Raw genomic sequence first — 11,164 nt, 5'->3', positions numbered from 1 at the left:
ATCCAGGTGATTGATCTACTTCCCTTCCCTTGTAGCACCTTGCTATTGCGCTGTCCTTCCACCTCTTTTGTAATGCCTTTTCCATCGTGTTGATCCTTCTGATTGCTACAAGAAGTAAAGCAGGCGTAATAATAAAGAGCTTTGGTGAATTGAATAGATAATATGATAAATCAGTACATACTATGGACTTTATGGAAAAATTGTACAAGGAAGCTAAGAAAAGGTATTGGAGCACAATTCTGTGCTGGGGAGCTGTTTTTACACTTCAACTGTCTCATATACTAGGAGCTGTCTTATACGCACAAATATTTTACTGTATCTAGTTTTGTTTAGATACATATAGAAGTCTATATGAGATAAATAAAAACCAGATGTTTGTAACGGACAAATTATTCATTGCAACTCCTAATGGGAAAAAAAAAAACAAAACAACACATTGCTATGGTAATGGTTTGCCTGCAGCAAAACATCTCATATACCTAATCATATATTTCTGTATTTTCATTGAGAAAATCAATGTTTATAGAAATCAGAATATAAGTTACAATTGCTTTTCTAGGAATTGAGGAACATCTAGTCTCGCTCAGACCAGTGAGCCTTCTAGCCCAGGCATTTGACAATGACCAGAGCAGGGCTGTTAAGGGATGTTCCAAGAAACCCCACAACAAGCAGTAAGGTTACCCCTTATCTCAGAAGAGTTTCCATTCCTCCCATTCCCTCTGTAATTAGAGGTTAGATAATGCCTCACACCATAAGAGTTCATATGTTTCCAGAGACTTCATTTCAAAATGAACTTTAGATATTTAGTGCTGTAACTCTGCTTGTGCTTGTAACTCATTGAAATGCCCAGTCATGGTTGGAGTCTTGCCAGGGTGTTGTCATATTTCAGCTTCATCCCAATTTTCTGCTGCACAATGACCTAAGGGTGGGTGAGAGCAAGGATTTGTATGATGACCAAAAAAAAGAATGGAAGCTGTTTTGGGAAATAGACAGAAACAACCAATTTTTCCTATATATAGTTCTTTTCCATACCATATAACTTACTGTAGCAAGAGAAGAAAAGACAACTGCAGCCTTTGAGGAGCCTTCACCTCTTTAGGCTTGAGCATGTGTGGTCTGGGCTGGTCACTCTGTCAGGGCTGTTATTACTGGGAAGAGAGAGAGAGACGGGGAAAATGAAGTTGAGTTCTGTCAGGATGATAACTTCATCATAGACTCCCTGTTTGGAGGTAGTAATGGGTGAGATCTTGCTGATAAACTATTTGCTGTGATATTATCAGTGAGGGATCTCAGTGTTAAAAGCTGGCTTGATGTAGTAGCTCCCTCTCACTCTCATAAAAGTGGTTAAGGCAGTATACTTAGTTGGGATAAACTACTGTATTCCAGTGTTTCTTTCCTTTTCCCCTTCCACTTTCCCTTCCCTTTCCTCTTCACCTCTCCTCTCTTCTTTTTATTTTCATACATATTAATAGCAAGCAGTATTATAAATGCATTACCCTATTCAGGAGGGAATTGTGAAATGAGGTATGGAGGACCTCTTTTACAAGGAGGGAAACAGGATCTGTGCTCTTCTCTGGATGAACGAATATCTGTATCTACCTTTTCCCGTATCTCTCTTTTTGTGGCCAAAGCTACTGAAGAAAAAAAGAGAAGAAAATTAATCCAACTTTGAAGTTCAGCGAATATTCAGTGAATAACCCATTCACTGTAAGGATGGCCTTGCATTTGCTCAAAGAAAAAATACATTGGCACTTTCCAGTGTTTGTGTAACCCTATAGTGGGATGGAAAGTACCACAATAATAGCAGGGTGGCAAAGTCTTTGGCTGCAGCAAATGAGAACAAGCCCAAATGCAGCAGGCAGGCAGGAACGCACAAAGAGCTGCTTACCCTTAGAAAGCCTCAAGCAGACAAAAAAATCCCCCCACAAGAGATACCCTGCCAACCCTTAAATGAGGTCTGGGAAGGGGTGGAGCCAGGATCCACCTTCTGGTCACACAGGTGCACTGCATTGCATGCAGCTGAGCTCCCCTGGGCTGGCCCTGCCTTCCCACTGGATGCTCAATCACTGCCTCAGGCCATGACTTAGCATTTCTGCATCAGTTTGTAATACCAATAAATGTGCATTCAGAAAACAAAACTGGCCATGTCTTTCTGCAAATCTGCTCACAGTGTCTGTGCATTTATTTTTTTTCAAGCAGTACCTTAGCACTTTCGATTTAAAGATTGAGCCCTCATAGTTTTAGGGGCTGTAGAAAGGGATAAGAAATAGAGCTGCTGTTCTGGCGATCAGACCAACATGATCAGTGGTCACACGCTGGGATGCAGGGTGGAGCAGAGGAGACAAATGAAGTGGAAGAACTGACTGGTTGTAAAATGAAGAGCATTTTTCAGAAAAGATAATATCCTCATTCAGCTAACTGTTGTCTCCTGGATGTGACTTAGTGTCTGCAGGTGGAATAGGCGTTGCGGCACGATTTAAGGTAGGGTAGTGCAGCTGGGTGGCTATTCTTGATGGGCAGTTTGCTAAGAGGTGGGAAAAGGGTGCGTGGCCCAGCAAAGCTTTGTCTTGCAGCTCCCAGAGTTGGGAAATGGTTTCCTGGACGCCTTGTGACCCCCGGGATGCCTCCCAGAGCCCCTGCAGGGAAAGGCAGACACCACACATTAGCGCTGAGGGAGATGCTCGGGGATGAGACTATTCACACTGGTTTTATTTAACCCACCTTAACTATGGCTTAAAACCACACTTTCTTCAGGCTCCCGTTATTGCTCTGGCAGGCAATTTATCCGAATGAGCAAATAGCAGCACGCTCTTTTCTTCCAGCTACAGCTGATTCAGATGCTATTAGTGTCTGTGACTGCCTGAAATTGCTCTTTGTCGGATGCACGCGGGCGCAGGGCTGGCACGGCTGAGGGACGCGGCTCTGGCCTTCGTTCCCCGCGTTCCTGACGGAGAGGCTGCGGGAGCACATAAACCTATCCTCATGCATTTAGATGTCTTCATCAGCAGAGAGCACCGTTTGGGAAAGAGACATTTAAAATATCTCTTTGTTGGGTTTATAGGTTCTTTAGAGCCACTTAGTCGTTTGATAGCAGGTTAAAATTAGTCCATACGAGATCAGACATCAGCACACTCTTTTCCCAAAGCTCCTTATTAGCACTGATTTTTTCAGTCAGGAGAAGAGTCGAATTGTAGAAGATTAAATTAATGACACTGTGGTCTGTACAGCCTGCCTGGAAATGTCTGGCATCTTGTGCAGGGATCTCCTAACATGGTTTTCTATGGTATGAAACTTGAAGATTCAGCAAACAAGAATACAAAAAGGCCATTCCAGATTTTAGGGCAGTATTTGGACTGGGATGAAAAATATTTTTCCCTCTGTCTTTCATTTCTGTAATAGTCAGTGGTTGCAATAGCGTGACTCTCATTATTCAGAACTCCACTTAGATAATCTCATGGTGATTGTGGTCTCCAAACACTTTTGTGTGCTTAGCACACTGATTCTTTCAGAGAAAAAAAAAAATAAGAGCAGTAAAAATTAATCACGGTTTAATAAAAAACCATAAAGGCCAATTATGAGGAAATTTCTGCACAATGGTGTTCTGGGAAGATGGGATGCATTCCTAGTTCTTGCGTCTTGCTGCTTGACTGTTGCCAACAAAAGGCTATTGCAGAGCTTGCCCTGTGCTTCTCATGGTATTGAGCAGCCAAGGATGGATGTGCTGCTAGAAGCACGCTACATTATAGGAAATAAGGAAAAGGATTTTTACAGTAAGGGTGATGAGGCAATGGAACAGGTTTCCCAGAGAGGTGGTGGATGCATCATACCTGGAGACACCCAAGATCAGGCTGGACAGGGCTCTGAGCACCTGTTCTAGCTGTACACATCCCTGTTCAGTGCAGGGGAGTTGAACGAGATGACATTTAAGGGTCCCTTCCAACTCACCGTGGATGAAGATCTCAAAGTCTATGGAAGAGCTCACGGGGCCACTTCTGTGAAGGGGCAGGCCTGAAGGTGACCATGTGCACCCCGTAGTGAGGATCCAGCCATGTCTATTAACTATCAGTGGGGTGATGGTGAGCTGAGCGCAATGGGGTTGGTGCCCTCTGGACAGTAGCTAAGGAGAACTAAAAGGAAAGAGAGGCTGGAAACAATTAGTACATCATCTCTAGCCTTATTTATTTTTGCCTTCAGGTTTTCCCTTAGGGTAGTTATGCAAGTTTTCAAAGTAAAATTCTTCCCTGTGGGGAAAATAAGTTTTCTAAGTGTTATTTCTTGGGATGTTAATGTGGCTGGCTGGGGCCCTTGAGGAAGATGTGACCGTCTGTCTCTGCAGCCTCGTTAGTTCTCCTCCTGCCTCTCCCCATGTGTTTGAGCACTGCAGAAACATCGTGTCATTGACACTGTAGCAGCCAGTTCCTTTACACCATTCGATGCCATCACTTCATAAATCAGATCAGAAGATGACACTGGGTCATTCTGTCCTGACTGAAGTGATTAAGTAGATCTGTGCTATTAACTGCACTTATCTTCTGAAAATGTCAGACTGCCTGCCAAAATCTTGACATGACTTAAACAAGCATCTGCTGGCTGAGGACACAGGCCTTGGAGTGGAGACGACGGTGCAAACAGAAAACCCAGGGCTGGAGCAGCCTCCCCAGCCCTTCAGACACTGCATTTTGCTGCCCCGCACCATTTGTGCTCTGCGCACAAAACTCACATGCCCAGCAGGTTTGTCCCAGCTGCACAGGTTTTGTCCAGCTGAGAAATCAAGCAGCTGGTGTGAGGAAATTAAACATTTTAAAATTAAACATTATGTTAAAAAGGCAGGACTTCTGCTGTGTATTCACCACGTGAAGTCAGTGGCTCCCCCAGACATCTGGCAAGTATTGTGGCTGTGTCTAAGAGATTTTGGAGAAGGAGTTTTGGCACTGACATTAGTGCGGTACAAGAAAGCCCAGAGATGAGAAGTCGCTGCAGTAAGGAGGGAGGATGGCTGCAGCGCTGCAAAGTGGGGCACAGAGTGCCCAGGCAGAGCTTTTACTGCAGGCTGGGGGTGGATTAATGCCCCTCCAGCAGTGCTTTGAGCCCCCTCCTGGCCGGCTGGAGGTGCTGGCCCTTCGCATTCTTCATCCACAAATGGATGGACTCGTTCACATGGCTGCTCTCCAACAATTCCCTTTATCCTAAAGGAGGTAACATGCTAGGAAACCTGTGCCATTGGAGAAACAAACAAACAGCACTGGGGATGTTTGAGAAGACAAAGCGTTCAGGATTCCCTTCTGCATAAGCACTGTGTGCATATGTAGATGGGTGAATGGATGCTTTTGCTTCAAGTGAGTATACGAAGTTAGGGCTTAGCCCTTTGGGATGTTAGAGATGGGCCATTGGTGTTCTGGACATGTGAAAACAACATAGATGATGAATTTTCTGTATCATTTTGTTTCCTAGAACTATTTCACAGGTGTATGAGGGTACTGCAGAAGTACACAAGAAAATTCTTCACAACAGAAATACCTTTTACACTGGCACAGGGAAGGAAGGACTACTGGCTTTTATTTCCCTCAAGCCTCTACTGTTATCTTGGTTATTGCACTGAGCCCCCTGGGCCTCCAGTTTGTTGCTGAAGTGGGAATTCCTTTGACACTGTGGTTAGCTTTGCTTCCAGTGAAAGGATTCACAATTGTAGAAATATGGGAGAAAGTGTTCACTTGCAGATGCTTAAAGGAGTTGCATCAATGGAATATTAGAGAACTAGACGTCTATCAAATTTTGGCTGGTCATTGAAGCGCTTTTATACCCCTATGATTTCTGCTTTATAAGAAAAATAAAGCCAGGTTTTTTGACCTGCTTCAGGAACGTGCCACTCAGTCCCCATTTGTCTGGCTGCAGAGATGCAGGCACTGAAGGCAGTGCTGCAGCACGGTGAAGACCAGCATCTTCTGAGATGTTTAAATGAATTCCTCACCACTGAATTTTCAAGTGTGATTTAACCACAGTGTGCAGGGAGGTGTGCTGGGCTCACCTTCTTGTTTGTAAGGGCATCAGCTCCCCAACAGGAGGTTGTGGCGAGGTGGGGGTCGGCCTCTTCTCCCAGGTAGCAGTGATAGGATGAGGTAATGGCCTCAAGTTGTGTCAGGGAAGGTTCAGGTTGGATATTAGGGGAAATGTCTTCTCAGAAAGAGTGGTCAAGTACTGGCACAGGCTGCCCAGGGAGGTGGTGGAGTCACAGTCCTCAGAGGTGTTCAAGAATCATGTAGATGTGGTATTTAGGGATGTGGTTTACTGGGCATGTTGGTGACGGGTTGATGGTTGGACTAGATGGTCTTAGTGTTGTTTTTCATCCTTAATGATTCTGTGATTCTGCTAAAAGCATCTCAGCATTAGGAGAAGGAATGGCCATGGGCAGTTGGAAGGGTGGGGATGGCAGCTCCTCCTGTCCACCTTGTCCCAAACAATTGCAGCCACCCTTCTCTCCAACAGGCGATTTTCCATTTGTGGGGGCTGTGCAGGACACATATCTCTCCCCCTAACACAGAGCTGTGCTGGGAGAGCTGGCCCCGTGTGGGCTGGTGGCAGGACTACAGGCATTTCCTCTCCCTGCGTGCTGTGGCCATATGGGTGTGAGGACAGGCCAGCTTTCACAGCCTGCGGTTTTGCTGCAGCTGCCTTTTTCCCTTTAAAGTTTTGATTGCCTGAGATAACACCCAGGCTCAGCAGTAGTGTGGCGGTGATGGTCCCTTCTTGTTGGCCATAACAATTTATTTGCCTGTTTATCACCCACCGCTGTTAATGCCTTAAACACAAGGTCAGGAGAAAAAAAAGATTTTAAAAGCCTATTTTATGGGCTCATTTAAATACCAGTGCCACCAGCAGCATCATTCCAGCAGGATGTTAGACCTCAAATTCCTATGTGGAGTTTAAAAGTAAATTCCCCAAATAGGACATAATTCACAACCAGTTAATTTTCAAATGCTTTTTATTGAATTGTTGCATAACTTTGTCAACGTTTACAGAGCACAGAAATGGTTGTGTCACATCCTCAGCTGCTGGGAGCTGGCACAATGCCACTGAAGTCGGAGGGGAAGGGATAATTTACATCATCTGAGGTTTTTGGCATTGTGAACTGGTGAGGAAGGGACACAAATGATTTCCCCACATGCTTCGTAGTGATCTGCTATGTCCAGCTCTGCATGGCAAGTTTGTCTTTTTCTTTTGCTATTTGTCCCTTTGAGTCCGGCCCCTTTTCCCCACTCCTTCCTGCCAAAAACGAAATACAAGAAATGAGTCAGGTCTCTCTCTCTCTGGATGTGTCTCAAAATCCGTTGGAAATAATATTTACTGCATTCTAGTAATGGTGGGATCTTTTTCCATCCACAGTGTGTGGCTACTAATTATGGCCTGGTTTTCAGGCAGTTGCAGAGGGCTGTCAGTGGGAATCAAGAGCACAGAACATCTTCACGTCATTCATTCCCATCCCGGTTGGAGATGGCAGATGCTGTTTTGTGACATTTTACAGGGAACCCCAGAGTTCACTGGGTTTTTGCTCATGTTTGGGGCTTTAACAAAGACATGTATATGCTTTTTTTTTTTTTTTTTTTGCTTTTTCCCTGGTTCTTCATGAACATGTCTTCTCCTCTGAAGTTCCTGGAAAAAATGATTTATTGACCATGAAATTACTTTTAACCATACATGTATTTCCTTAAAAGAGCATCTACCCACCAATTACTTTTTGCTGCTTCTTCCCCTCCATTACTTTGTTGGCCACAAGCATGCTCCTTCCCAACCTCTAATATCAGTGATATCTGAGAGTAAGTCTGAAGTTAGTGCAAATATGCTGCTTTTTCACCAACTTCTCCGGGAAGAAAGGAGGATATTATGCATGATCTCTGAGCGTCCTTTAGCCTCTTGTTGGAGTAAAAGGCCTTTAGGTGGGCCCAGATGCCATGCAGATGGATCTCGGGTGGGGCTTGGACATGGAGAAGTGGAGCAGGGAGCAGTGGGGTACTAGCAGCCTGGAGCTTGTGCTTCACTTCTGAGGCTGCATGATGCCCCAGCACCATCACAAATTCTTCCCCTTTTCGTACCAAAATGTGTGCTGTTAGATGGGAGAGTGAAGCAGCCTCATTGTTCTTCACAATCTGCCAGTGTCCCACCAGTGGGACTTCCTGAGGGTGTGTGGGTGACAGGGAGAGGAGAAGTAGAGGGTGAAGCCAAGGGAAATCTGCTCTCATCTGGCTGATTTGAGTCCTCTCTGCTTTCAGAGTTTGTAGCTTGTGACACAACAAAACAATCTGTGAGAGTCTGGGAGTCATCTAGATACCTCTGGTAAGGAAGAGCTGCAGGTGGTTGCATCTCCAAGCTCATGGTGACTGAGGGAGCTACTGCCAGAGCTACAGGAATGCTCGACTGGTTTGTGTGAAGCAATGAGCTATTTTGCTGCATTCAAGTCATGTGTACACCATATGCTGTGGCTGAAGAGAAGGCAAGTTGTTCTGGGTTAAAGTATTGCCTTTCTGCATGCTTTCTTCCCTCCCCCTATTCTTCCCCAAACCAAGAGTATTTTCCACTCTCCTGCCCTTAGCCTGAGCTCTGTAGGGCACTAGCTAGGAGAACACACTCACTTTGTATGGTAAATTAATGAGTTCAAATGGTCAGTTTCCACAACAGAGACGAGTGGGAAAGAAAACCTGCGTCAATGTGAAACATGTGTGCCTGTCCGAGGACAAGGCATCTGATTCATAAATCAGTGGCAGGGAGGTAAGGAGAGATGTGTAGGTTTGGTAACAACTGTCAGACTTAAATGGTGCATTTTACTCTTTTTCATCTTAGGTCTCCCAAGAAGATCATATTATTGACTAATATGTTTTCTCTGCTGCTGCACAGAGTTTAAAGCATCTAGGAGGTCAAAGTGTTCCTTTTCACGCCAGCCCGTGATTGCTGGTGATGCTTTGTGCACATGAGTGCTGCTAGGATCTGCAGGGCACGTGTCTGGGGGCCTGAAGAAAGCCTGTAAAAGCTGTCTGAGGTCTGCATCTCGCCCATTACATTTGGGCTGGTTGGCTGCTTGCAGGCTGTTGATGCTGCAGTGAGCTGGGCATAAAGAAACCGAAAACACTTTTTACCTACTCTGGGAACATTTCCAGCAAGGCACATGAATGTGCCTTATGGGAGTTTACAGAGAATACATGTTCCTGCTTATACCAACTGGTGGATGCCTCGTCCTTGGAGACATTCAAGGTCAGGCTGGACAGGGCTCTGAGCAACCTGCTCTATGTGAAGGTTCATTGCAGGGGAGTTGGACCAGATGGCCTTTAAGGGTCCCTTCCAGCTCAAATGAGTCTATGATTCTATGATTCTAACTGCCCCTTCCATAAAGAGTCAGACTGAATTCACAGAATCTCTGCATGTAGGGCAGGGAATTGTCCCACCTTGGTAAAACCTGCAACCTGCTGATGGTTCACCCCAAGGAGCCATCTGCATACCTAGGTGCTGGCAGCTCTCAGGGATGGCATCAGTGCTGGTCTGAGGTTCAAAAATAGCTTCGTGACTGAGCCTGGAGTTTGCAGGACCTGTTTTTGGCTTGTTATCCCACCAAGAGTAGGTGAGGAGGCCTTGCCTTCAGGAGCAGGCAAAGAATCACAGAATCATTAAGGTTGGAAAGACCGCTATCTAGTCTGACCATCAGCCCATGCCTGTGGCTGGTCTAGACCTGTGATCTGGCCTAAGCCAGAGACGAAACAGGTGGAAAGAGGCTCACTGCTTTGCAGAAAGATGATAATCCAAATATTTTGGATTATTTTTTTTAAATGCCTCCCTTTTTACCCCAGCACCATCTGCATTAGCAGTCCCTGAATGTTCCCTTCCAGGATGAAGACCACGCCCAAGCAAACTGCACCCTGCTTTCTCCCACACCAAGACGGCCCGGCTGAGGCACTGCGGTTCTTGTTTACGCCACAGATGATGTTTCCAGCCCCTTCCGTTCTTGTGGCAGTTCTGCAGCTCCTCCTCTGTAACTAACTCCAACTGGCACAGCTGAGACAGCAGCGAGATGAATCCCTGGATTGCAGCCAGCTCTTGCTTGTATTTCACGCTTGTGTTGCGCACTTTGAATCAGGCCTTAGACCCCCACAGCAGCACGGGGCAGACACACAAAGAGGGGACTCTTGTCTTGTGGGGAAGATGGCAGTCACAAGACCTCCAACGGGATGCCAGACCGCACTGTTTGTTGTGGTCCGCTGCTCGCTTCCGGCAGTGACGCAGGCCTCTGTCATCCCCTTCTGAGCTGAGCGTGTGTGAAGGGAGACATTCGCTCCCCCTGGGCTTCTCTGCCCACTTGTGCACACGTGTTTGTGCAAACCCTGAAGGGATGGGCTTGGTTCAAAGATCGCTGGGGCGGTGGGTTGGTCTGTGGGTTCGGCATCTGAAGGAAGATGTGCACGGAGCTCCTCACGTCACTGGGGAGGCTGCATCTGAAATGTGTGGAGCTGCAAGCAAGAGCTTCCCAGCAAGAGCTAAACACATGCCATAGACATCTGTAGCAGATATGGGAAACAAATAGCAGAAATAGCCAATGATAATAATCATAGCCTTGGAGATAAATATTTGACAGGCTGGTCAAAGCAGAGATTATAGGCCTGTATGATACTGACTTTGCCTCCCTCTCTACAAAGAAAAAACACTATATTTCAATGGTATATACAGCCTTGGGTTTTGTAAGTGATCTGCTTGTTTGCTACGGTGAACAATTTCATCCTTTGACAGCTTCTTTTCTGTGTGGTAGTGACACTCATATCTAGTTCTGCTCCAGTTTATGTTCCTGAGGGGTGCACCCAGGGCAGGACTGTGTTGTGAGAGCAGCATCACAACGCTCCTTGTTGTTGACTGTGAGGCCCCATATGGAGAACTGCGTCCAGGCCTGGGGCCCCCAGCACAAGAAAGATGTGGAGCTGTTGGAGCAGATCCAGAGGAGGGCTATGAAGATGGTCAGAGGGCTGGAGCCCCTCTCCTGTGAAGAAAGGTTGGGATAATAGGGCTTGTTTGGCTTGGAAAAGAAAAGGCTTCGGGGAGACTTTGTTGTGGCCTTCCAGTTACTTGAAGGGAGCATACAAGCAGGAAGGGGACCAACTTTTTACACGTTCTAGTAGTGATGGAACAAGGAGGA

At 46.0% G+C, this 11,164-nt stretch overlaps 1 long non-coding RNA gene across 1 annotated transcript; it reads right to left on the bottom strand.

Moving 5' to 3' along the window:
• Window positions 468–1,924, bottom strand: LOC110394990. The gene is made up of 4 exons (XR_002436087.1): window positions 1,889–1,924; window positions 1,497–1,631; window positions 1,045–1,148; window positions 468–919 (listed from the first exon to the last, which is right to left on the bottom strand). It is a non-coding gene; the product is annotated as an uncharacterized LOC110394990 (long non-coding RNA).

The sequence above is a fragment of the Numida meleagris genome, chromosome 2 (genome assembly GCF_002078875.1).
Source record: "Numida meleagris isolate 19003 breed g44 Domestic line chromosome 2, NumMel1.0, whole genome shotgun sequence".
Lineage (NCBI taxonomy): Eukaryota > Metazoa > Chordata > Aves > Galliformes > Numididae > Numida > Numida meleagris.
This window is presented reverse-complemented; position numbering and strand designations above follow the sequence as displayed.